At 39.4% G+C, this 25,033-nt stretch overlaps 1 protein-coding gene across 13 annotated transcripts in view; it reads left to right on the top strand.

Moving 5' to 3' along the window:
- The window catches only part of NRXN2 (neurexin 2), a 760,118-nt gene that overhangs the window by 41,113 nt on the left and 693,972 nt on the right, over window positions 1-25,033 (top strand). For 12 of the 13 annotated variants that reach the window (XM_075837456.1, XM_075837449.1, XM_075837451.1 and 9 more), the window contains exon 2: window positions 5,785-5,861. The exons of the other annotated variant lie outside the window; for it this stretch is intronic. The gene's annotated coding sequence lies outside the window, so the exon portion shown is untranslated. The remainder of the gene's footprint in view (window positions 1-5,784; window positions 5,862-25,033) is intronic. 13 annotated transcript variants of the gene reach the window in all.

The raw sequence follows: 25,033 nt of genomic DNA, 5'->3' as shown, positions 1-25,033 counted from the left end.
GAGATACAGAAGTGAGATTGGAGTATTTGTTGAGGAGCTTCTTCGTTTTCAGTGGGTCAAATCCCCAATTGCACTCCACAAATTCAATTTTCCATAATCTCCCATGTGGTGGTTTCACGTCTTATCCCTATACTTATAATCAGAAGCAGTTTATATCTGTTTTCTACATTGAAAGCTTCAGGCACATATTTGCAAGCAGTGATAATGCATAATAAAGTATGTACAGCACACAAAAGTTCCACGTATAATCAATGCAGAAAAAGAAAAAAATTAGGCAAAAGTACAAGAAAAAATGAAAAATGCAGTTTTATTCTAAAGGGTATTTGAGGTTCGACTTATGCATGGAAGTGTGCTTAGTGTACTTAAAGGGGTTGTCCACTTTTAATTTGTTTTATGAATTTATTTAAAGAATAGGAAATCATACAGATTTCTAATATACACGTATTTAAAATTCTGATCATATACATTTCTTATGGAATGGACTGGAATGGATGGCGGCAGTCATGTGACTCACGGCATTCAGCTAACACTGTCCAGGTATATAACAGATGATGTCACAGCCATTTTCTGGATTAAAATTTTTCTCCACCCCATTTTACAAAAGCCATAACTTTTATTTTTCCGTCGATATACCCATATGAGTTTTTTGCGGGATGAGTTGTAGTTTATTACGCCACCATTTATTGTACCATGTGTTGAGAAACTGGAAAACAATTATTTGTGGAATCGAATAGGAAAAAAACGGATTCTTCAATCTTTCGAGGTGTTTCGTGTTTACAGCTTTCACCGTACGGTAAAAATGGCACGTTAACTTTATTCTACCGGTCAATACGATTACGATGATACCAAATTTATATTTTATTTTTACGTTTTACTACTTTTACAAGAAAGAATCTAATAGTTAAAAATAAAATTGTGGTTTAGTCGCCACATTCTGAGAGCCATAACTATTTTATTTTTCTGTCGATTTAGCAGTATCAGAGCTTATTTGTTGCGGGACAAGCTGTAGTTTTTATTGGTACCATTTTAGGCTACATGAGACTTTTTGATCACTTTTTTTTTTTTGTCGGATATTAAGTGACCAAAAAACAGCAATTCTGGTGTTTTAATTTTTTTACGGTGTTCGGGTTAAACAATAGTATATTGTAATAGTTCTGACTTTTACGGACACGGCGATACCAATTTTGTTTATTTTTTTTATTTTTTACATTACTTTAGAGGAAAAATTGGAAAAGTTTTTTTCTTTGTAACTTTTAGTATATATATTTTGTTTTACAAGATTAAAAACTTTCTTAAACTTATTTTTACACATTTTATCAGTCCCCCTACGGGACTTAAACCAGCAATCGTTGGATCGCTGGTACAATACACTGCAATACTAGTGTATTGCAGTATATTGTCATTTTTACAGGCTCCTGTCTGGGGGCCATCATTAGGCCCCTGGGCTGCCATGACAACCATCAGCACCCCCTGCAATGGGGGCGGGCGATGAACTGTCAGAGGGGGGCACCCCCCTCTTTTTAACGCCTTAAATGCTGCAATCGTGATTGATCGCAGCATCCAAGGGGTTAAATGGCCAGGAACAGAGCGGTCACTGTTCCTGGCCGTTAATCCCGGGTGTCAGCTGTAATACACAGCTGATACCCGCTTAGTACAGAGCGGGCTCAGCGAGTGAGCCTGTTCCAAACATCAACCCCCCCCCCCCCAACCACGACGCAATAGTAGGTCGTGGTGCGGACAGGGGATAAGGAGCAGGAGATATAATGTATTTCTACACACAGCAACATCTCATCGTCATATCTGTCAGTGTCTATGAGAAGCAGCTCTTATATTCTTCTCCCCTTGTCCTCTGTGTGTTGTGTTTTTTTTTTTTTCTGGTTATACTACACCTTACCAGAAGTTTTAGCGTTTCCTTTGTGTTCCCTGGATTATAGATGATCTAGGTCAATTTTTTAAAGCACAAATCACAGATACTTTGTAATAGAATGTACTATATACACAGTAGCACATTCAGATTTTCTGGGTTAGACTAAACACTAGTAGGACTAATACCCTGGGTCTGTTCTGAATTGTTTTGCTTTTAGGCCCCTAGGTGAGGATCTTTATCTCTGCGGGGAGGGTAGGAAATAGGCAAACAATTATATGAGCTATAAAAACACATCATCGCTGTCCTGCTGCAACAACACAATTGTGCTGTGAAGTGGCTGCAGGTTTCTGGTGAGAGGGTGGATTTCTGTGACGCAAAGTGCTTGAACATTTTATCTTGCATTTAAACTCAACACTTAAATGAACGACATGTTCTATTCTTCAGGCCACAAGTATCTCCCTAGTTTGTTCTATTTGGTAGGATTTCTTCCCCCTTGCACTCGCAGGTCTTTTTTTTTTTTGCAGAACTTAAATGGAAACTAACTTTTCAAACTATTTATGCTAATCTAATAGTCTACCTGATATAGAACAACTTTGGAATTTACTTACTGTTAAAAATGAGTTATTTTATCTATGTATATTCACTAGGTGTCTCGCTTCCTGACTACAAAAGGTGGGGGGGGGGTGTCTCTTCATTGCCTACTTTACAAGTCTATGGAGAGGGATGGGGGAGCAGGAGTAGGGGGAGGTGAGAGAGGGAGAGAGAGAGAGAGAGAGAGAGAGAGACAGAGAGAGAATGCAGAATACAAGTCATATAATGGTCAGAAATAGTGTTATTCCTCATGTACACACATATAACAGCTTATTCTGAAAAGTCACCTGATAAGTTGGGTACGCTTTAAAGGCTATGTAAACCTTTGGGATATTTTTTTTATTTTATTGAAATACATTTATTTAGTGATTAAAATAACTTTTGTAACCTACTTTTGTTTAAAAAAAAAATCATAGTTTCACTTCTCCAGCTTTTATTTATCACTGTCCATAAAAGTTGTAGAAAGCTGTTCTGAGCCGAATCCGTCAGTGATCTGCACGTGGATCCAATTTGACTTGACCCGAACTGAGTTTAAAAAATGAGCCGTTAGTGCAGCTCACTGACGGATTAGTCTCAGAGCGGTTTTCTGCGATTCCATGTACTGTGATAAATAGAAGCTGCAGAAGTGAAACTGTGATTTTTTTTTTTAAATAAAAGTAAATATGAAAGTGAATGTAATTACTACCAAAAAGGCACCCAAAGGTGTAAACAGTCTTTAAATAGCATTGTCACTTTTATGGTGGGCTTTAGCTGCTACTGTCATGGGGAGGCGTTACTCTCACTATTATTGGGTTGTGGCTATCACTGTTATGGAGAAACTTTGGTTGCCACTGTTAAGTGGGGTTTTCAGTATTATGGGGGACTCCGGCACTTACATTTATGTTAGAACTGGAAAAGACAAATATCCGCACATTGTAAAAACAGCTATAGCTACTCAGGTATAAAGTATTCTACAGGTTTTAGAGATGACCACAAATAAACAAAAGCTTTACTTACACGGTACATGTGATAAAATAATAAACGTATCAATATATTTAGGACGTGTTTATATGTGGTGGATTTGTTGTGTACTTTTAGGCATATTACAATGCATGTGAATGCGGTTTTGAAAACCCGTTCACAAACAGTGGAAATATTATGTACAGATTTTACACCGTTATGCAGATTTTCAAATACATTGCATATGTGGTATGTCGCAGATTTGCCCCAGACTCCACTTCAAAATCAGTTGCAAAATCAGCTTGGTACGCGTTGCAAGTAGTACAAAGAAATCATGGTAAGGCTTCATTCACATCTGCAGATGTGAACGAAGCCTAACTCAGAGTCGATGAATACTTTTTCTTTATCCAGGTAAGAGGGAAATGCTCTTAAAATAAATACTACACTGGTTACAATAAAGTATGAATTAAATATGATATACAACAAGATTGCTAGGTCACATATTTCAATAGTAAGGCAGTAATCTGCAGATGATTTCTGTAAAAGTGGGACTGGAAGAGAGGTTCCCCTGTAAAGGTCATTGAAGGGTCTGTCAATAGAAATGTTACAAAAATGGTGGATGTGAAATGGATAACAAAAATGTTGGAAATACTATACTCAGCCCAAGTCCAAAGTAGGGGGAAAAAATATAAATTTGGGGGATTAAAGGGGTTTTCTGAGCTTAAAGAAAAAAATGATTAAAAAAAATAGGAATGGGAGCAAAAGTAGAAAAGGTGGTTGATGGAAGTAGCAGGGGGCATGTAGCTATATGGAGCTAAATATGATCAGGGACAGAAGACAGGGCAGTTACAATGTTCTTCTGGATGGCAGAAACCCCACCCGTCCCACCAGATTTTTTTGTTTTATTTGGTTGTTATAATCTCTTTATGGGTTTGTAAGGCTACTCCAATGGTAGTGGTAAAGTATGGCCAAGTGTCCCACCAGCCACATGGTAATGGACCTTGCCAGTGGGGGGCAGTACAAGCTCTATGGGCAGACTAAAGTATGGCCACAGCGAGTGTCCCACCAGCCACATGGTAGTGGACCTTGCCAGTGGGGGACAGTACAAGCTCTATGGGCAGACAAAAGTATGGCCACAGCAAGTGTCCCACCAGCCACATGATAGTGGACCTTGGCAGTGGGGTGAGCAGTTCAAGCTCCATGGGCAGGCTATCAGTATGTGTTCGACCCAAGCAGCCACAGGGCTGCCTGGTGAGGAGGTTGTGACAGGCGGGGAGCATCTGGTCTCTCCAGGTGGGCAGTCAAGCAGCAGGCTCAGCCACATGGAGCAGTAGGTATCTGGGGCCAGCACGTCCTAGCTATATGAGTGTAGGGTTGGGATGGGGTCAGGCTTAGCTTTGCTGGTGCAATGTTTAAACTGTGTTAAACTGTATGTGGTATTGTTTATTTAATGGTTAAGGGTGGTAGTCCATTGGGTTTATTTGAGGTCCAATTGCATTACCTTAGGTTATCCTATTGTTTTCTAAAAATCCAAATACTGTAAAATAGACTCTAGGCTATCCCTTCTATAGAAGAAGGCTGGTATGTAATTCAGTAATTGCACCACATTTGTAACAGTGATAACCATGATTTTATTGCTTTTAATAGCACTTTAAAAAGAGTTAAGAACATATGGGTAGAATAATATAAATGATAATTGTAGAAGAGTGGAAAGTTTTACAGTAGATGCTTAATTTCATCCTACAGATCTGAGCTCCTCAGCCACGATTTTACATAAAAGATCATCTAGGAGGAGAAATGTCTTTATAGCATTTTCTCCTCCTTAGTCAAACTCCAGACTTTTGCGATTGCTATATATACTGGTAGTTTCCTGAACAGTATTTACATTAATGGCTGTAGGTAGATGCTAATCCCCCCCCCCCCACAGCAATATGGACCAGGTCCACACACATTCTGCAATCCATGTCTCAAAGATACCCAGACAATGACCCAATTATCTTTTTATTTTCCCAATTCACGTAGCATGACAAATGAAGCAACTTTGCAAATGGTCTAGATTAAGAAACTTTTTGATTTTACAGCTCCTATGCAGATCTATGTATCTCCATGGTAACAGACTAGATAAAAAAAAATAAAAAACCTGTGTGTAGTCTGATCCTGCAGTCATACTTTCTTTCATTTAGCTTCTACTTGATATCATACATTCAGAAGGTTAGCAAGTAGGGGACAGATAAAATAGAGAATGACTGCAGGATCATACTAAACAGGGTTTGCTTGTAGTCTGTTAATATGGCGTCAGATAGGGCTGAATTGGAGCTGTAGACACAAAACATTATAATGTTTTTTAATAAATACAATTTGTAAAGCTGCTTATTTTTTCATTTCAGATGCAATAAAAAAAATGGTTGCAAAGGTGCCACAAAGTTGAAGGGCAGTTGATGTTTACTGAGTATACTCTAATGCAGTAAGTAACTTTATGTCTCTTATGTAAGAGCTACAATGGTTTCCTGACTTCATGTTTACTAAAGCTTTTGTTGTCTTGATACAATTTCAATCAAGTTAGGCCCTCTTACCATCGTATTTATAATCTACGTTATAAAAAGCAACGTATATGATAAATATGTCTTCATAGGGATCCATTAGGCCCACTTCATATCACATTTTGGCCTTCCGATGTTATACATCACAACATATACGTTTGACAGATGGCTGAAATGTATACGTCTGGCCCTGGAAAAACACTTGGTCACTGTCCATATATGGACAGTGACTTCAGAAACTTCCCTGTGTTTGGAGTCCCCAGGCCGAGCAGCGGTGCAGGACGCTCCAGTGACATAACTGTCCATATATTGACAGTTATGTCACTAAAGCTTCCTGATCTATATATATGTTTAAAGTATACCTGTTATGGATGCCTAAGGCCCTGTTCACACAGAGTTGTTTGGCGCGTTATATGACGCGGAAACCGGCCGAAAACGCCTCCCATTGATTTCAATGGGAAGCAGAGGCGTCATTTTCGCAAGAGTGGAAAAAAATGCTCGCAGAAAAAAGAAGCGCCATGTCCTTTCTTTGGGCGTTTCCATCTCTGACCTCTCATTGACATCAACGGGAGGCAGAGAAAGCGGTTTTCGCTGCGTTTTTTGCCTGTGGTGCTCAATGGCCATGGCCGAAAAACACCACGAAAGACACCGTAAAAAACGCAGCAAAAAGAGTTGGCAGATTTTTCCGCCTTTAAAAAACTCTGTGTGAACAGGGCCTAACAGTGAAATTCGTCACCCATAAACAACGCTATTCCATCCTGAGTATTTCCCAAAACAAATGTATACTGCGCGGCATACATTTTTTTAACATGGGAGCCTATGGGTCACAAATGCCACTCTTAGCCATCCAGCACAGGTATACGTTTAGTAGACCCATAGGTGTCTAACCGCTGGGTCTTTGACTGCAGGTAACATGGGTGAAAAACGAATAGGGCCCCAGCTAGGGATTCAGCTATTTGTTGTATGCCCAGCAAGGGTAGGGGTTAATAAGTTTCTTACCTCTGGCTGCTGCTCTTAGCCCCCTCCATCCGGGGGGAGGGGTTATGGTCCTTCTCCTTTCTCCCTCCTTCCTAGTGGATTTAAGGAGCTGTCTTCCGGGTCTCTGCCTCTTTTGGCCGTTACATTGCAATCTCCCTCCCTCCCGCCCCTTTTGAAAATTAATGTTCGGTGTTATATTAAAAAAAATAAAATAAAATTAAAAAAAATAATAAATTTTAAAAAAAAATAAAAAAAAAATTGTACCATCACAGGCATTCGTAGGTGCAGGATAGCTGGTTTGCCTTGCGGTTAGCAATACTTCAAAGTGGCAGATGGCACTGCCTTCAGAGCGGGGGTTTTTCTACAATTGTATTGTGTGGTATTTTGCAACTTTCTTGTGTTTATTAATTTATGTTCTGTTCATGGGTGAAATGTTGTTTTGTCGCAGCTGGCGGTTTGGTAAGGTGAATTACCTACATGCCCACCTATGTCGGTAGGCCGGCATACGGGTGTTTACCTTAAAAAATGTTAAATTATATTTGTTATATTTATAATAAAAGCTGTGGCCGACCCCGAGTCAACCCACGTTAAAGGAACGTTCATGTTGTCCTGTGTCAATTTACTATTAGGCTATCCCTAGCTATGTTATCTAAGGGTTATGGTATACATGCAGTCAAACCTATACGTCGGGAAGCTCCAGCAACATAACTGTCAGTATATGGATAATTATGTCGCTGGAGCTTCCTGTACAGTCGCTATGCCTGGGGACTCCAGCACTGGGGAAGCTCCAGAGACATAACTGTCTATATATGGACAGTAACTTTAGGAGCTTCCCAAGGGCCAAAGTCCCTGAGTAGAGCGATTCTTGATGCTTTCTCTGCCCAGGGACTCTGTTGTGGAAGGTGGTGACGTCACCATCCGTATATGCGTGTATATATACGCATATACGTAAACCTCAGACGGAAGGCCAAAATGCGATGTGAAGATGGCGTTGAACAGCAAACTCTTTATTGGAATAGAAAACAATGTGCTTGTTTTTAAAATGAAATGAGTTGTCTATCACCATTTATTTTTGTTAATTATGAGCAACTGATTTGTACCCTAAAGATATAAAGTTTGCAATTAATTATGGTGAATTATAATATAAACTATTCCAGCATGAAGGCTAGCGAAGATCATATTACAAATGGTTAGAAATTAATTAATTGTAAATGAGTCCTGGCTGGATAATAGTAGTGAGCAGAGGCAGTGACAAATCTTTACAAATGGAGCTGGAAATGCTGCAGGGTGGGATGGGGAAGAGGAGAATTGGTAAAAGTGTAAAAAAGCGAAGGGTCAAGAAACAGAATAAAATAGGAAGAAAATTACAGAGTAGCGATGAATACAAATGCAACACAGCTTTTACAGAACATGCATTAAATGCTCATGATACATACCGAGCTATATTTATGGGACCGTATTGCTGACAGTAAATATCATATACGGGAACTGGATTGCAGCGTTGTTTACTAGATGTAAAGATGATTGAATTGTAGACTTCAGATTGACTTGGGGGATGAAAGACAGGATATTATTAGTGGTGTGTAGTTGTAATTGTACTATGCTGCTGACTGCTTTCATTCCTTATTGCTACCCGGGTAGCATTGCCCAAATGTTTAATTGAAAATATATGTATAAGTTATGTCATCATATTAGAGTATTGACAGTTAATCCTTTGCTACATGGGAACTTGCAGGTCACACACGAGCCACAATAAAATGGGGGGGATTGAGGTGATCGTGGTGTAGCTACAATGATTTCCCATGACAAAAAGTATAACAAGTGACCTTGCGGTGGTAGCAAAGTATCTGACATGATTCGGCTTTACTACAATAGCCGGTAAAACATGAGAGCAAATAGGTGCCACACAAACGTCTGAATACTTATGTCCATGCAAAATTAGAGTTTTTCATTTTTAATAAATTTGCAAAACCTTCTAAAGTTCTGTTTTCACTTTGTCATTATGAGGCATTGAGCACAGAATGAAGGAGAAAAACTTGAATTTTATAATTTTAGCACAGGGCCTCAACATAACAAAATGTGAAAATAGTGAAAGGGTTTCAAGATTTTCCGAATGCACCTTATACATTGGTAGTCATATTAATCATAACATAGATTATTGAACTAGAAAAAAAAATCTGCGTGATTGTCATCCATACAAATGTGTTTATTCTGGTAAGTGATATATCATTGGTATGCACGATTAACTCTGGCAAGCAGTTGGTAAATAATCTGTAAAGTAAACCTGAAAAATAATCAGAAATGTCAGTGAAGGGGTGGAGTGTTCTCAGGTTATCACCTCTGTCGATGTGGGCACCTTTAACCTTTCCTTTTTTTTAGGACCACATGTACATAATAACATAATTTGTGAGGTTAAAAAAATGGCACAAATCAATAAAGTTGAACCTATAGTTTCATAGTAAGAGGGCAGAATATATATACCGTATTTTTCGGACTATAAGACGCACCTGACTATAAGACGCACCCAGGTTTTAGACCAGGTTTCTTTACAAAGAAAAAACTATTGGTTAAAAAAAAATAATTTGTTCAGTTTCACCACATTCTGAGAGCCATAATTTATATTTTTCCATCATTTGAGCGATGTGAGGGCTTATTTTTTGCGGGATGAGCTGTAGTTTTTATTAGCACCATTTTTTTGGTATATACGATTTTTCTATCACTTTTATTTCATTCTTTTCAGCGCTATGGTGACCAAAAGGCAACGATTCTGGGGTCTTACATTTTTTCTTTTTACGCCTTTCACTGTGTGAGTCAAATAATGCTACATTGTAATGGTTTCTGACTTTTACGGATGCAGCGAAACCATTTTTTTTTATCTTTACATTGTGCTTGGGGAAAAATGGGGAAAGGGTTTTTTTTTTTAACTTTTACATTTTTTTTACACTTTTTACTTGAACCCTCAATCATTAGATTGCTGGTACAATGCACTGCAATACATGACTCGCTGAGCTACGCTGTTTCCGTAACTCCCATAATAGTGAATGGCAGTTACAGAAGCAGCATAGCATGCTACGCTCTGTTTCCGTAACTACTATTCATTTCTATGAGAGTTACGGAAACTGTGTAGCTCAGCGAGTTACGCTGTTTCCGTAACTCGACCATGTAACCAGGAAGGGGCCGGAAGACAGCGGAGCTGGGTAAGATAGAACGGGGTTTAGGGGGCCCCGTTCTAGAGATAGATGTGGGTCCCAGAGGTGGGACCCGCATCTATCTGCCATTTATGACATATCCTGTGGATACATCATAAATGTCCTTCATGGGAAAACCACTATAAATGCTGCGGTCACTATTGACTGCGGTATTTAACTAGTTAAATGGCCAGAAACAGTGCCATCGCTGTTTCTGGCCGTTAGAGCAGCATGTCAGAAGCTGACACCTGCAGTGTATGGAGCGGGCTCAGCACGTGAGCCCACTCCATACATCATCACCTCCCCGCTCCATGATGTGCGACACATCACGGTTCGGGAAGGGGTTAAGTAAGAAGCGGTCAGGGGACCCAGCGCTGCCGGGTCCCTTGACTGCCGACTATAAGATGCAGGGACTTCTTGCTAAACACTGCGTCTTATAGTCCGAAAAATACGGGGACATGCTATTTTAGAGTAAGGACTAACATTTCTTATACTCCGTAGTAAAAAGCTTGCCATCGTAGCTGCATTGGGCTCTTTTTCCCACAACGTAATAACTCAAATGCATAAAACATTGTAATCCCTCTGCATTTGTAGTAATACTAAAATATTACAAATCCATGTAAGGCTTTTAGCATGCATGCCAGAACTTGTAGATATGGGAAGTGGTGCCATTGTCCCTGGCTCTGTTAGTGCCCTGTGGGTAGGTGTATGGAGGTGGGCAAAACACATAAACTATCATGTGCCCACTCTTGCTTAAGGTACGATTGGGAGGGGACCTGTCATCAGTTTTGACTGCCCTAGAATGCTCTAACTGCTATATATGGGCTAGAGAGACATTTCAGGACAAATTCATGTATAGCAGCAATAATAAAACAAAGTTCGAAATAAAAAAGTTCCTAAAAATGAATATTAAAAAAAACAAAAAAAAACCGTGTGCAATTAACCCAGCAGCAGTAATTTTTCATTTCTATATTTCATTTCAGAATGCTCTGAGTCTTGGTGTTTACCCTGTGTGACCTAGGTCCCTAGAAAGGAAGTCTCTCACTAAGACACAGGTTAATAATGCAACACCAGAGGATAAAATATCATTCTGTATTCGTGGCAGTTTTCAATAGAAGACGGATACCAAATGGGAACCTTGTATTTAGTTGTTATAGTAGCTGATTTTATTGATAAATATATAACAGTACTATTGTAGTTATTCAAGTCTAAAAATGGACTGGCTAATGTTTACAATCCATCTGAAATGGTTTTCCATAACGCATTATACACCGATAACTGTTTGTCTAAAAACTGTGATAAACTAATCTTCTCTATAGGCAGGCGGCACTTACACAACAGTCCTAAGGAAAGACACATGGGGCATTATAGCATTGTTTCTAAACATAACCGTTTGCTAAAAATGCAGGGATAAGTGTCTCTAAGTGCTGGTCGGAAACCATTGTTATAGATTAGAAACTGTCGCCAACCAATCCTCACCTCGGTTTGTCACATTTAACTTCTGCATTCATTCTTGTGTGCAGTGATCATGCTTCAGGTTAGTATTTCTGCATAGTGATATAGCAAGTAGGATATCCAAATGTATAATAAACTACAAAATTTGATTCTTATACAGTGAAGGATTTTAAAATTATATTTGGAAATCTGCATATAGGCCCCAAGCATTTATTGCCATGGTTGGGTGGCATGGCATTTTATGAAAACAAGATCTTTAACTTTGACCATTCCTACTCGGAATGTTTACTGGTTATGAGTGGTGTACCGCAGGGTTCAGTGTTGGGATGACTATTATTCAACTTCTTTATTAATGATATAGAGGATGGGATTAATAGCACTGTTTCTATCTTTGCAGATGACACCAAGCTATGTAGTATTGTTCAGACTATGGATAATGTCCACAAATTACAAGCTGATTTGGACACAGTGTTTCGGCATCCACTTGGCAAATGAGGTTTAATGTAGATAAATGTAAAGTTATTCATCTGTGTACCAACAACCTGCATGCATCATATGTCCTAGGGGGAGCTACACTGGGGCATTCACTCGTTGAGAAGGATGTGGACGTACTTGTAAATCATAAACTAAATAACAGCACAATGTCAATTAGCTGCTTCTAAGGCCAGCAAGATATTAAAAGTGGCAGGGACTCACGGGACAGCGGCCTCATCTAGAATATGCAGTTCAGTTCTGGGTTCAGGTTAATTTTAAAGGATGCCCTGGATTTGGAAAAAATGCAAAGAAGAGCAACTAAACTAATAAGGGGCATGGAGAATCTTAGCTATGAGGAAGACAAAGGGGGCACTCCCTCCCCTAAAAACAAGGGGGCACTCCGTCCGTCTGGAGAAAAAATGTTCAATCTCCAGAGGCGACAATCCTTCTTTACTGTGAGAACTGTGAATCTGTGGAATAGCTGACCACAGGAACTGGTGTCACGTAGGGTTTGGGGACCTACTGGGCTGTACCACCTTGGCCAACAGGGCGCAGGTCACCGTCTATAGTTCGTATGGGGTACCTGTGGCATCTCGGACAGTAGCAAGGCAGGCTCAGCTTGGACTAGGCAGCGGGTAGACGTCAGGCGTGGAGTAGCAGGACAGGCGTGGAATACAGCAGAGCATGACTACAGCATAGCACAGCACTTGACCAGGGTAGAACGGGATACAAGATACAGGAACAGGGAAAACTGGGAACTGGAAAACACTAGGAGACCATTTGCTTAGACAAACTAGGATACGACAAATAACGCTCAGGCATCGAAGCAAGGGGGCTGGGCCCTTCTTATAGTCCAGGGCACTCATGGGCTGATTACCCATTAAAGTCTGGTGCGCGCTTCCACTTTAAGAGCGGGCACAGGCATGCGCGCGCAGCCTACGGGACCCGGCTAAGGTGAGTGGAAGTGAGCGCTGGCGTCTACTGAGGAGGATAATTGGGCCAGTGCTCGCAGACCCATGGCTGCGGCCGTCAGGAGGTGAGTGAACCTGACGGCCCGCAGCCACGGACATGACAACTTGTGACAGCTACAAAAAAGGCTTAGATAATTTCCTTGAATGAAAAAATATCAGCTCCTATGTGAATGTGTAGAATTTTTGTTTTATCCCTTCCCATTTTCCTATCCCTTAGTTGAACTTGATGGACATGTGTCTTTTTTCAACCGTACCAACTATGTAACTTTTTTTCCCCCCACATTCCTACTTTTATATGATTGAACTGGGGTCATATAAGAATTATTTATTCTCATACAATAATTGGGATATCTAATCTCATCTAAGCAAAAAAAAAAAAAAAGTTTGGCTACAGGTTAATGGAGCAAAAAAACTTGCAGCCATATGTAAACATTACAACGCATCATCCGTGGCCTCACACCCTCAACATCTGTTCATGTTAGGGCATCTCTTCACAAAGGGAGTGGCCATGCTTGATGCGATCATGTGATCACAGGTTTGACATTAACCTGTTTAATTTATGTATGACTAGCATTTTTTTTTTAAAAACGCTTTCACTGGAAGCCTTATGTGGTAGGCATTATATTCATTATATTAGTACAATACTTTTTTTTCATGAGTTGTTCATTTCTGCTCACTGAAAAATTTACCTAACTGTAGGAAAATACCCTACATAAACTGTGTAAGTATGGGTTCATGTGTAGTTTTACAAAATGTTGCTCTATGTATCAAGTTCTAAACCAGTGGTGATAGATAGATAGATAGATAGATGATAGATAGATAGATAGATAGATAGATAGATAGATAGATAGATAGATAGATAGATAGATAGATAGATAGATAGATGCCGCCCCCTTATGGTTTACCATATACCGGAATAATACAATCATACAGCGTGCAAATATCACTGCCCAATTAATGAAATAGGGAATCCAGCTGTGTCCTGTGTAGCTGCCTTTCCAAAGGTTTGTGCATCAAGCCGATCCTGTATATGGAAAATACAGCAATGTGTTGAATGGATTGCGGTAGAGAGACTCCTTTTCTTCCACTTCTCCACCATTTTGACATGTATCTCCCTATTGGTGCAGCTACTATGTTATCATTTAATTCTATGGCATAAAGGGATAGATAGATAGATAGATAGATAGATAGATAGATAGATAGATAGATAGATAGATAGATAGATAGATAGATAGATAGATAGATAGATAGATAGATATAAATTCACCCAAAACATTCCCTGTTGTAAGTGATCCATAAAAACAGAGGACATTTGAAGCAGATGTACAATTAGGTCCAGAATTATTTGGACAGTGATAAAAGTTTTGGCATTTTAGCTGTTTACCAAAACATATTGAATATACAGTTATATAATCAATATGGGCCTAAAGTGCAGACTCTCAGCTTTAATTTGAGTGTATTCACATCCTAGTTTGAGGAAGGGTTTAGGAATTTTAGCTCTTTAATATGTAGCTACCTCTTTTTCAAGGGACCAAAGGTAATTGGACAATTATCTCCAAAGCTATTTAATGGGCTGCATGGGCTATTCCCTTGTTAATCCATCATCAATTAAGCAGGTAAAAGGTCTGGAATTGATTCCAGTTGTGGCATTTGCATTTGGAGGCAGTTGCTGTGTACCCACAACATGTCAAAGGAGCTCTCAATGCAACTGAAACAGACCATCGTTAGGCTGAAAAAAAATTAAGAAATCCATCAGAGAGTTAGCACAAATGTCACGAGTAGCCAAGTCAACAGTTTGGTAAATTCTTGAAAAAAAAGCGCACTGGTGATCTCGTGAACTGCAAAAGAACTGGACGTCCACGAAAGACAACAGTGGTGGATGATCACAGAATCCTTTCCATGGTGAAGAAAAACCCCTTCACAACATCTACCCAAGTGAAGAATACTCTCCTGGAAGTAGGTGAATCAGTATCTAAGTCTACCATAAAGAGAAGACTTCATGAGAGCAAATACAGAGGGTTCACCACAAGGTGCAAACCATTAATCAGCCTCAAAAATAGAAAGGCCAAATTAGACTTTGCCAAACAACATGTAAAGAAGCCGCCCAGTTATAGAACAGCATTCTTAGGACAGACGAAACTAAGATCAACCTGTACCAGAATGATGGGAGGAAGAAAGTATGGAGAAGGCTTCGAACAGCTCATGATCCAAAGCACACCACATCCTCTGTAAAACATGGTGGAGGCAGTGTGATGGCATGTACATGCATGGCTGCCAAAGGCACTGGGTCACTAGTGTTTATTGATGATGTGACTGAAGACAGAAGCAGCCAGATTAATTCTTTCTACTCAGATTCAACCAAATGCAGCAAGGTTCATTGGACGTCGCTTCTCATTACAGATGGACAATGACCCAAAACATACTGCAAAAGCAACCCAGGAGTTTTTTTTAAGGCAAAGAAGTGCAATATTCAGCAATGGCCAAGTCAATCACCAGATCTCAACCCGATCGAGAATGCATTTCACTTGCTTAACAAAACTTGAGGCAGAAAGACCTACAAACAAGCAACAACTGAAGACAGCTGCAGTAAAGGCCTGGCAAAGCATCACAAAGGAGGAAACCCAGCGTTTGGTGATGTCCATGGGTTCCAGACTTCAGGCAGTCATTACCTGCAAATGATTCTCTACAAAGTATTTAAAAAAAAACATTTTATTTATGGTAATGTCAATTTGTCCAATTACATTTGAGCCCGTAAAATGAGACTGCTGTGTAGAAAAACAGTTGCAATTCCTAAACATTTCACAGGATATTTTTGTTCAACCCCTTGAATTAAACCTGAAAGTCTACACTTCAATTGCATCTCAGTTGTTTCATTTCAAATCCAATGTGGTGGCATGCAGAGCCCAAATTATGAAGTTTGTGTCACTGTCCAAATAATTCTGGACCGAACTGTAAATTTATTTTATTACATACTACCAACTTTACAAAAAATAACAAAACTTTGGTTTTGATGACAAATAGTTCTTAGATAAAATTTAAATATATAGAGCAGTCCAGAGAAGATCATCGGCAAAACCATCTTTCACAACCTGTTACATATTAATTTACTGAACCCATCACAAAAGGATATTTAATTGACTTTGACAGAATACAATTTGCAAAATATAATGTTGGCATAATTATGGCAGTTTTGGGACACAATTTAATTACGAGGCCAGGAATAAAGATTTGGCATGTGGAAAAAATCAGAACTAGTGATAATCGTCTTGATACCACACCATCCCTTTGCAATGTTCCACCAATTACGTAAAGGACTATGAGACTATTGTATGGGAGTCGAAGGAAGGAAGAGCTCTGACATTACTGCTGTTGACCCATTCTTCTTCTGCACTCCGACAACAGAAGACAGATATGACTTGAGAGGCCAAGAGGAACATAAAATACTGTTTATCATATTAGTAATATTTAGGGATCAAAAGCCAAAGTGATTTCTTAATTCTTTGGCATTAGGATTTATCTAAAATAGAGTGCCTTAAACAGTCTCCTCAAAATAGCAATTAAATGGGCTTTCCCATCTTTAAAAATTGTGTGCAAAATGCTTAACTGCAGTAAGATTTATTACTTACTAAAGTGCTAGGCAGAAAAAGAGAAACTTGATCCAGCGCTGAGTTTAAAAGGAAGTAATATTCTGACTTTATTCCAAATGTATTAAAAAGTGTTTCAACACGCCATGAGCAAGGACAAGTGGCTTGACCGAAACGCGTAGGCCTGCTATCTGATGCATCCACCCCTTTGTATATGGACTTTTTAATACATTTGGAATAAAGTTGAAATATTACTTCCTTTTAAACTCAGCGCTAGATCAAGCTGTAAATAGAGACAATGTCTGTGAAAGGGGAGAAGAATCATGGGAACGAAAGTCCTTTACATGATAAACCCATCTAAATAATCTAAACAGTGCTGTACATAGCTTGAATCAACCATCAGCATGGTGAGAAAATTAAATTAAAACATAAACTTTAATTATATTTCACTAAGAGCTTAATGAAAACCCTACACCTTGTCCATTAATCATGGTCCAACCTCCATGGAGCGTGCACTGTGTCCCAGCCCCACGATAACCATGTCAATCTAGAGGAGGTAGGTTGTGTGTAATGTAAACTAACAAATAACCGGACTTCTATGGAACAGGGCAGTAGTTAAGGAACAGAGTAACAGTAGTTACAGTACGTAGGACTACACATAGAACCCCAACATATAGAACAAATTGGCTCATTAGATAACTTAATATGTGATAGACAGACCGATAGATATATACCATGCCCCTTACAAAACACCCGCTCTCAAAGAATTTCTACAGCAAGGCATGGCATTTAGAAAAGTCCTGTGCCATCTATATGTACATAGCTTGGCAAGATAATGAAAAATGACTTCTTCTGAGCTATGGTGAACCCATCTAGTGAGCATTCAGATACATACTGTAATGTCGTACTAGGCGACGGCGTACAACTGGGCGACGGTCCCTACGCTCAATAAGTGCACGACAGACAAACAGACGAGGGTACACAGAAGCTAAGGGAAATGGGGCAGTTGCCCACGGCAACACCGTGAGCAACAAGAGTAGTGAACGAGCCGAGTCAAACCAGGAGTGTACGAGGTACCAAATGCAGAGCAGGAAAGTAGTCAGTAAAGCCAGGGTCAAATTGTAGCAGAGGTCAATAGTACTAGCAGGAGCAGCAGAGCCAGGAAACCAGACAGAATCACAGGCAAAGGAAAAGCAGGAAATGAAGGTATAAATAGACCGAGGGCGGGAGCTAGCTCCGTCTGGCCAGGCTGTGATAGGTTCTCCCACTCCTCAGTCTACCAGCCTGAGTGGTAGCAGATCGAGTCACTCTATCAGACCTAGGAGCAGATGCAGACTGATTAATCACGGGCGTCGACACAGAAACTGTGTCTGGTAAATCCTTTACACATATTGTATAAGTAAATTTCCCCTTTAAGAATTGTTGATCTCAGATAAACCCACCAAGGTAAATGAGGTTTATTTTGTGTATCTTTCACAATTCTTTTCATCGCAGCATATAAATTATTCAAATACAAACCATCTTTCATTCTTTTCCATCCCTAGACAGAGACCTCCAGTGCATACTGCTTTAACTGGAAATAGCTGTACCCAGAGAGAGGGATATGCTGATCTTGAACGCTGATTAACAAGGTAGTGATATAGAGACCACCGAAAAAGGAAATGACCTAGAGAAATCACGCTGATCAGAGTATCTCATAGACTTACAAGCAGGATATGAAATATAGGTAAACTTGTTGCAAGTACTGCTAATCAACAAACCAAGTTCACAACCTATCCCATAGTACAATACATAGCTAACCACAGCATTAGATACATCCTATATTAGAAAGGGATGTTTACAGTTAATGGCAATTATCCAGAGCGTACATAATGGTGAGGGGGCCCATACTAAAGATTAAAATTGAACCCCTTTTGGTTACTACTAGCTTATCCCTAAACACCTGGGAGTAAAGAGGACTTTGTGCTCCCCGCCATCTCCTTTTCATGTTTGCGTGGGTTTATTCCCCACCCAGTAGTTTGTAGGGTCTGTGGAGAGGGGATCGCAGCACATGTTTTCACCCGCCATTGGTAAAAATAAAGCAGCCAACCTTGCCGGGCTCCCTATTTCCAGGGGATCCATAACAGCACATTGTCTGCCACTATATGGACATCCTTGGTAACTATACTACGGTAGTCTGCTGTCAAACATGTGACCATATAAATGTGACAAATAATGAGGGTACTTTGAAACAGAGGTTAAGGAATAGTCCATAACTTGAAAGGTAAAAATATATTATTCCCCTATTAATTTGTTGTCAATGTTGTTTTTACAAATAATGAATACTTAAGATAAATATATATTTTAAGTAATGTTTTATGTTGGAAATGCTAGATTTCCATCTATATCACTTATTAAAGGAGTTTTTCCAGCTTGCGTAGATATTGATGGCATATACTAGGATATGTATGATCAGTGGGGTCCAACAATTCCAGCCAATCACTACAATTAATTGGCAGCGAAGGATAGAAACTGTTGTGTCACTTCATCTCCTGTTGGCTCTTCCCTGTTTTGTTTTGTTTTTAAAGGCTGCATGGCCAGCCCATTATAGTCAATGGTCAGCCATTCAGTCCAGAAAAAAGAAGAGTGAAGCCAACAGGAGTCAAAGGGACATGGTGCTTTTGAAGTAGTGTAGCGCATTGCCAGAAATCAGCATGGGTCAAAGTGCTCATACCCCCAACGATGGGATATTAATGGCATATCCTAGCTTTATGCCATCAATGTCTTAAGTGGGAAAACCCATTTTAAGGGGTTTCCAACTTCTCAGAAAAATTCCCATTCACTTCAAAATGTGTAAAAACACACTGCAATATACTCACATTTCAAATTATACACAAGTTCCGCAACACCAGTGCTGGGGTTTCCCGTCAAATCTTGTTTACTAGGGCAGCGCGATGATAAGTTGTAGTGGACATGTCAGTATGGCAGCAGAATACAGGCTGCAGTGGTGACATCAGTCATGTGCCCAATATGCCCAAGAAAACCCAGAAAGGGACCATGAACGTACTTTAATAGGTGAGTATGGGGATTGAGAAGTTGGAAAACCCTTTTAATGTATAGATTGAAGTCTGTTTTATACACATTTGTACATGCAAAAATGTCCTCTAAGCATACTTTTTTTTCATAGACCATTATGTTACTGTGGGCATATATAAAGTGCAAACAAAGAAGTTCTGGGTGGCATTATTTAGGGAAGGGAGTTTTTATACTGAATATTCAAAGTTTTATTTGGTGCATGAAGCAATTAGACTTTAAATAATAAAGTTAAATTATAACTTTATAAATTATAAAGTTAAATAAAAATTTAATTATAGAGCTTTGTGCTGGACAGGGAATTTGGATTACTATTTTCATTTATTACTTAGAAAAACCGCCCTCTGCTTGTGTGGGTAACAGTCACTCTTTGGCTGACTCAGTTCTCAGGTGGCGAACATGAGAATAAACAAAATCTTTGTCGCCGGAACATTCATTCAGCTTATTTTATAAACACCATCCACATGATTCTCAAAAAATTGCATGCTGTTTTCTTAAATTATAACAAATAAGAGACTCAAATCCAAACAGATATATTATTTAGAGGGTTAATTAATTACACGTTAGTCTTTAAATCCTGTTTTCATACATGAAGTTTGTCAGTCCCAGTTTTGACAAACAGAAACATACAGATTTGGTAGTCACAGGAGTCACTTGGCTGTAGCCTGTTAGACCTGAAATCATTGTCCAGTAGGGCTGCAATTATAGGGTCTGCAGAGATTGCAGGTGTACCCGTATCCTGGAGCCTTTTGGTGGAAACAAAAGGTCCCTAACCTCCTTATGAGGAGACCAGTTCTATAAATGAGGTGTAAAAGTTGGGGTCCCTCTGCAGATTTTGCATTGGAGTTTAACATTTTTAAATTACCCGTCTGTTGTCCAGACTTTCTTTCCATGTTCCATGATTATTCATTGGATCTTTGTTGGCAAGAATCAAAAATATTTTAGGCTATATTATCTTTCTACACATAGGGCCTAATTTTAGTAAGGGGTTGCCCCCCCACAGACAGCCATTTTAATATGGGAGATGCCATGGAGTTCAGCTGATTTTGTGGGGCAAGCCAGACAAATATGTGCCCTGCAGTGGCCACTACAGGGAAAATTTAGTATTACATGGCAGCATTTAGATGAATGGCCATCCATGTAATACTGTACGTGGGTGACTTGAGTAAGTCACTGCTTATTAGTGGATCACCACTTTGACTCATAGAGAGGGGTTCCAAGCATAGAACATTTGGACAGGGGTTATCCTAATTGGAAAACCCCTTTATAAAAAATAGTGCAAATTAAAGGACTGTTAAATACCAATTTTAAAATGTTTTTTTTGTGTGTATAAACTATATCTGAATTGCCCTATTTTCTACATAAATCCAGTAGAGTTAGTTTGCTTTAATGGTCCAATATTAGATTTATAATGAACACAGAATCATTTGTACATTTAGTGTTCTTAATATATTTTAAATATTTCGAGTGGTCATATGACCAACCAATGTTCCTATATATTTATGTATTTCCATAAGAAGCAATCAGTGTATGGCTGGATCAATAATATATCAATAGGAAAAGAATGGTAGAGGCATAAAGAGAAGCATAGAGGAAGAGTAGGAAAGTGAGAACAAAGGAGCGTCATCCAAACCCCATGCCATTCAATTAAGGACCTGCTTGTCGCATAGTATTGACCTTGGTAAGCCATACAGTATAACATACACTATACATTACAAATTGTAGTATAAATAATTAAAACCAAGCCAAACAATCCCTGATTCATTATTGGAAACAATTTTGTGTCCCCAGGCCTCCACTTGTACTTGGCTCTGTGATAGACTTTGTGGATTAATATTGTGACTGCCCATTTCATGTTTTTACCCCAAGGCTGAGCCATACCTCCAACATTATTTTTATTAGATTGTTGATAAAGACCAACTAGAAAAACATGTTGGTAAGGGCGATATTAAAATATAAGCATAATTACCATTCTTTAAAGAGGATATATGGTTTACAAAACCTACTAAGAAATTCTGAGTTATTAGAGATGGGTCCTATTAGCCACAACAGGGCATGGCTACAAAGACTATATTTTGCTCTGGAGGACCCAAAATGTCAATGCTTTGCATGACAGCCCATTTATTAGTAATGGGAACTGTGTAATGCTTTATTTCTCCTTTGTTGGTGCTGTAGAGGAACTAAACACTTGCTACTGGGTACCCTCACGGTTGACTGCCAAGAGCCGATGGGGGGAGGGGGTTGGGTGGGTTTAACTGAGTGGGACCATGTGGTCAGTTTATCATCAGGGAGTTGTACTAAAAATAGGGATTGTCCAGCATGGACAACCCCTTCAATGCTTCATAAATAGTACTACTCTGGGCACCAGTCAAGTTTGCCATAAAAGAGTTTTCTGTGGCCGGTCTGTTCTGTCTTGGTGACATTGGATGAACCTATGAACTGTTCTACACACATCGAACTAGCTCCTGTTAGTTGTTTATTTTTGTATGGAAACAGATGCGTGTCTTTTGGCTTTGTCAGAAAAATTATTTTGAGTCTTATGTATGAAAGCAAGTGCATATAAAAAGTGGGACGTTGCCCATAGCAGCCGTACAGTGAGCTTTAGTTTTCTTTTTTCTGGCCTTTGCATGATATATGACCTTATGATAGGGATTGATAGTTGTGGTTAAAACACTTCCAGCTTTGGGCTATAGCAATCCTCATACAGTATATCAGGCCCAACGTGTTCAGTAAGGCAGAACACTACAAAATTAATATATGTTAATATGGAGAAAGTGACTTCCTTCCAGTAAAATAAGAAGAACAATGCCCTGAATATTCACCAAACTCCTCTCTGATTATTCTGTTTACTGATGACTAAAAGCCGCAATCAGGTAAATCTGTACATCAGCTTCTAATAAATGTCATGGGTTAAAGGCTTCCTTATGTAAAAAAAATATTTTCTTAGGCCTGTTCACATCTTCGTCGCAGATGCCGTAATTTTTGCTAGTCAAAATAGCGCAACATGCAGCGTTATTTTGACTGACGAAAAAAACATGACGAAGACCCGATAGGACTCATTAAAGTCAATGGGTTCCATCGAGCGCTGGTGGTTTCCATCATGCGACCGAGATCCGGCGCCGCTGTTTTACCCGTTATTCTGACAGAACAGAATAGCGGAAATCGTAGCACAGATGTGAACAGAATCTTATCTGCTGTACATAGGAACCTATATGGTGTACTGTACATACAGTAAAGGGGGTTTTACACTGGGCGATTATCGGGCAGTTAATTTAACGCTCGTTGATGATAATTGTCCAGTGTAAACAGGGGAACGATCAGCAGATGAACGAGCAAACGCTCGATTATCTGCTGGTCGTATCGTTTTAAAAAAGTGAAATATTATCGTTGCCGGCAGCACAGCTCCCTGTGTAAACAGGGAGACATGCTGCCGACATGATAATAATGTATGGGGATGAGCGATCGGAGTAACGACTGCTCGTCCCCATCCATAGCCCCGTGTGACAGGAGCAAACGAGTGCCGATCAACGATGTCTCGTTGATCGGCGCTCGCTGCACCGGCAGCTTGTTGGCCGGTGTAAAAGGCCCTTAACTGTATTCCACTGTATAGATTATCAGTAAACTCAGTCATGTTTGCCTTTACTTTCCGTGTTCTTTGATGGTGCATAACAACACTATGTTTATTGATTGATGGTTACTTCTTATTGTTTTCCCTGTCTGATTTATATTGATTCAGGTAAATGCAGTTTTTCGTCTAGTCTATTTTGTAATTTATAATTTATTAGAAAAAATATCTGCATGGTCACTAAAATGTAAGGTATAGTGTGCTGTATACAGCATTGTATATACTTATAGACTATTAGTAACGAGGAGACAAGGCTAAACACTTTTATTTATGTCTCCTTAAATAATAATATAAGATACATGAAAGGCTCCCTTTATATCTTATATTCAATTATTAATAAAAATAAGTCATACATGGCCTAATTGGTGGAAAACAATCTGTGCCTACAGGCTCCTGAAAATAAAATCTGGTACTTCTCATAAATTATCATATAAGTCTCAAACAGTGGAGTTGTGTGAGGTACGAATACTGAATTCCAGCTGCTAGTGTGCCATAAAAGTATTCATACAGCTGATCAAAATGGCAATTACACTATATGGACAAAAGGATTTCCTAATTATTGAGGTTCGAGTTTTTAGTTAAGTATCTGTTCGCTGGGAGCCCCAACACTGGAAACCCCACCGATTGCGAGAATGGGGGTTTCCTGTCCCCCATTTAAAAGAAGCTGCAGTCGGACGCCCAGTCTCATGATGGTGGGGTCTACAGCGATCAGATACTTATCACCTAACCTTGTGGTTAGGTGATGAGTGTTGTGCATGGGAAACCCCCTCTAAGGCTGATCTTGCCAAGGGTTGATGTTTACTTTGGTGTTAATATTTATACATCTCCATTGTCAGTTGTTTTTTTCTAGTATTTTAGGTGAATCTGATCTGAGTTTTTCTGGATGCCTGTGTCTGAAAAGATGAAAGACAACAATTATATGCATATGGGTTTTGCACTCTGCTGTTCCACATTGTCTGATATATGTGGTTTAGGGTTATAAGGGCACAAGAGTGCTCTCAAGTTTGCTTGGGATTAAAGTCTGCGAGTGGAAATAATATCCCTCTTGGCAGGCTATATAGAGTACAATTCTAGCCTAACAGTCCCCCATATCATCAAAGATATACAGCGATAAAATGATAAAAGAAAATGCATGTCAACACCATGGAATGAGAGAAGTTTTTTTTATAGGTAAAGTTGCTTTTTTAGACTTACAGTAGCACAAGGCACATTTACATTTCAATATTCATGACTATTTTTACCTCATTTGTACTTTCACCATAAAATTCAATACTATTATTCAAATAGTTTAAAACGTGCTTGCAGATCCATAGAAAACACAATAGGAGAATCTAGCAAAGCCTTTACGCCATTAGAATGTCGAAGAAAAGTCTCAAATTATGGCACACAACATATTTGGCCTAAAAATTTTTGACTTTTCACACCTTTTGACACTTTTTAAAAGTGGATGGTGTTAATCAGGAGTTGGCTGGGACTTTCACCAACAGACAGATTTACAATAACTTACGCCATAAGTTAGCGTAAATTATGGTGCAGATCTATGCCTGCTCATAGCAAGTGAAAATTTCAAAATCTGGCGCACAAATAGATGCGCTAAGAGGTGTGTCCCAGTGCACAAAGCAAGGGCCATAAAGGTATGGTTGGGGAATTTGACTAGCAAACACATAGCCCTGACCACAACCCCATCGAACACCATTGGGATGAACTAGAACGGAGATTGTGAGGCAGGCCCCCTTGTCCAACATCAGT

The sequence above is a fragment of the Rhinoderma darwinii genome, chromosome 9 (genome assembly GCF_050947455.1).
Source record: "Rhinoderma darwinii isolate aRhiDar2 chromosome 9, aRhiDar2.hap1, whole genome shotgun sequence".
Lineage (NCBI taxonomy): Eukaryota > Metazoa > Chordata > Amphibia > Anura > Rhinodermatidae > Rhinoderma > Rhinoderma darwinii.
This window is presented reverse-complemented; position numbering and strand designations above follow the sequence as displayed.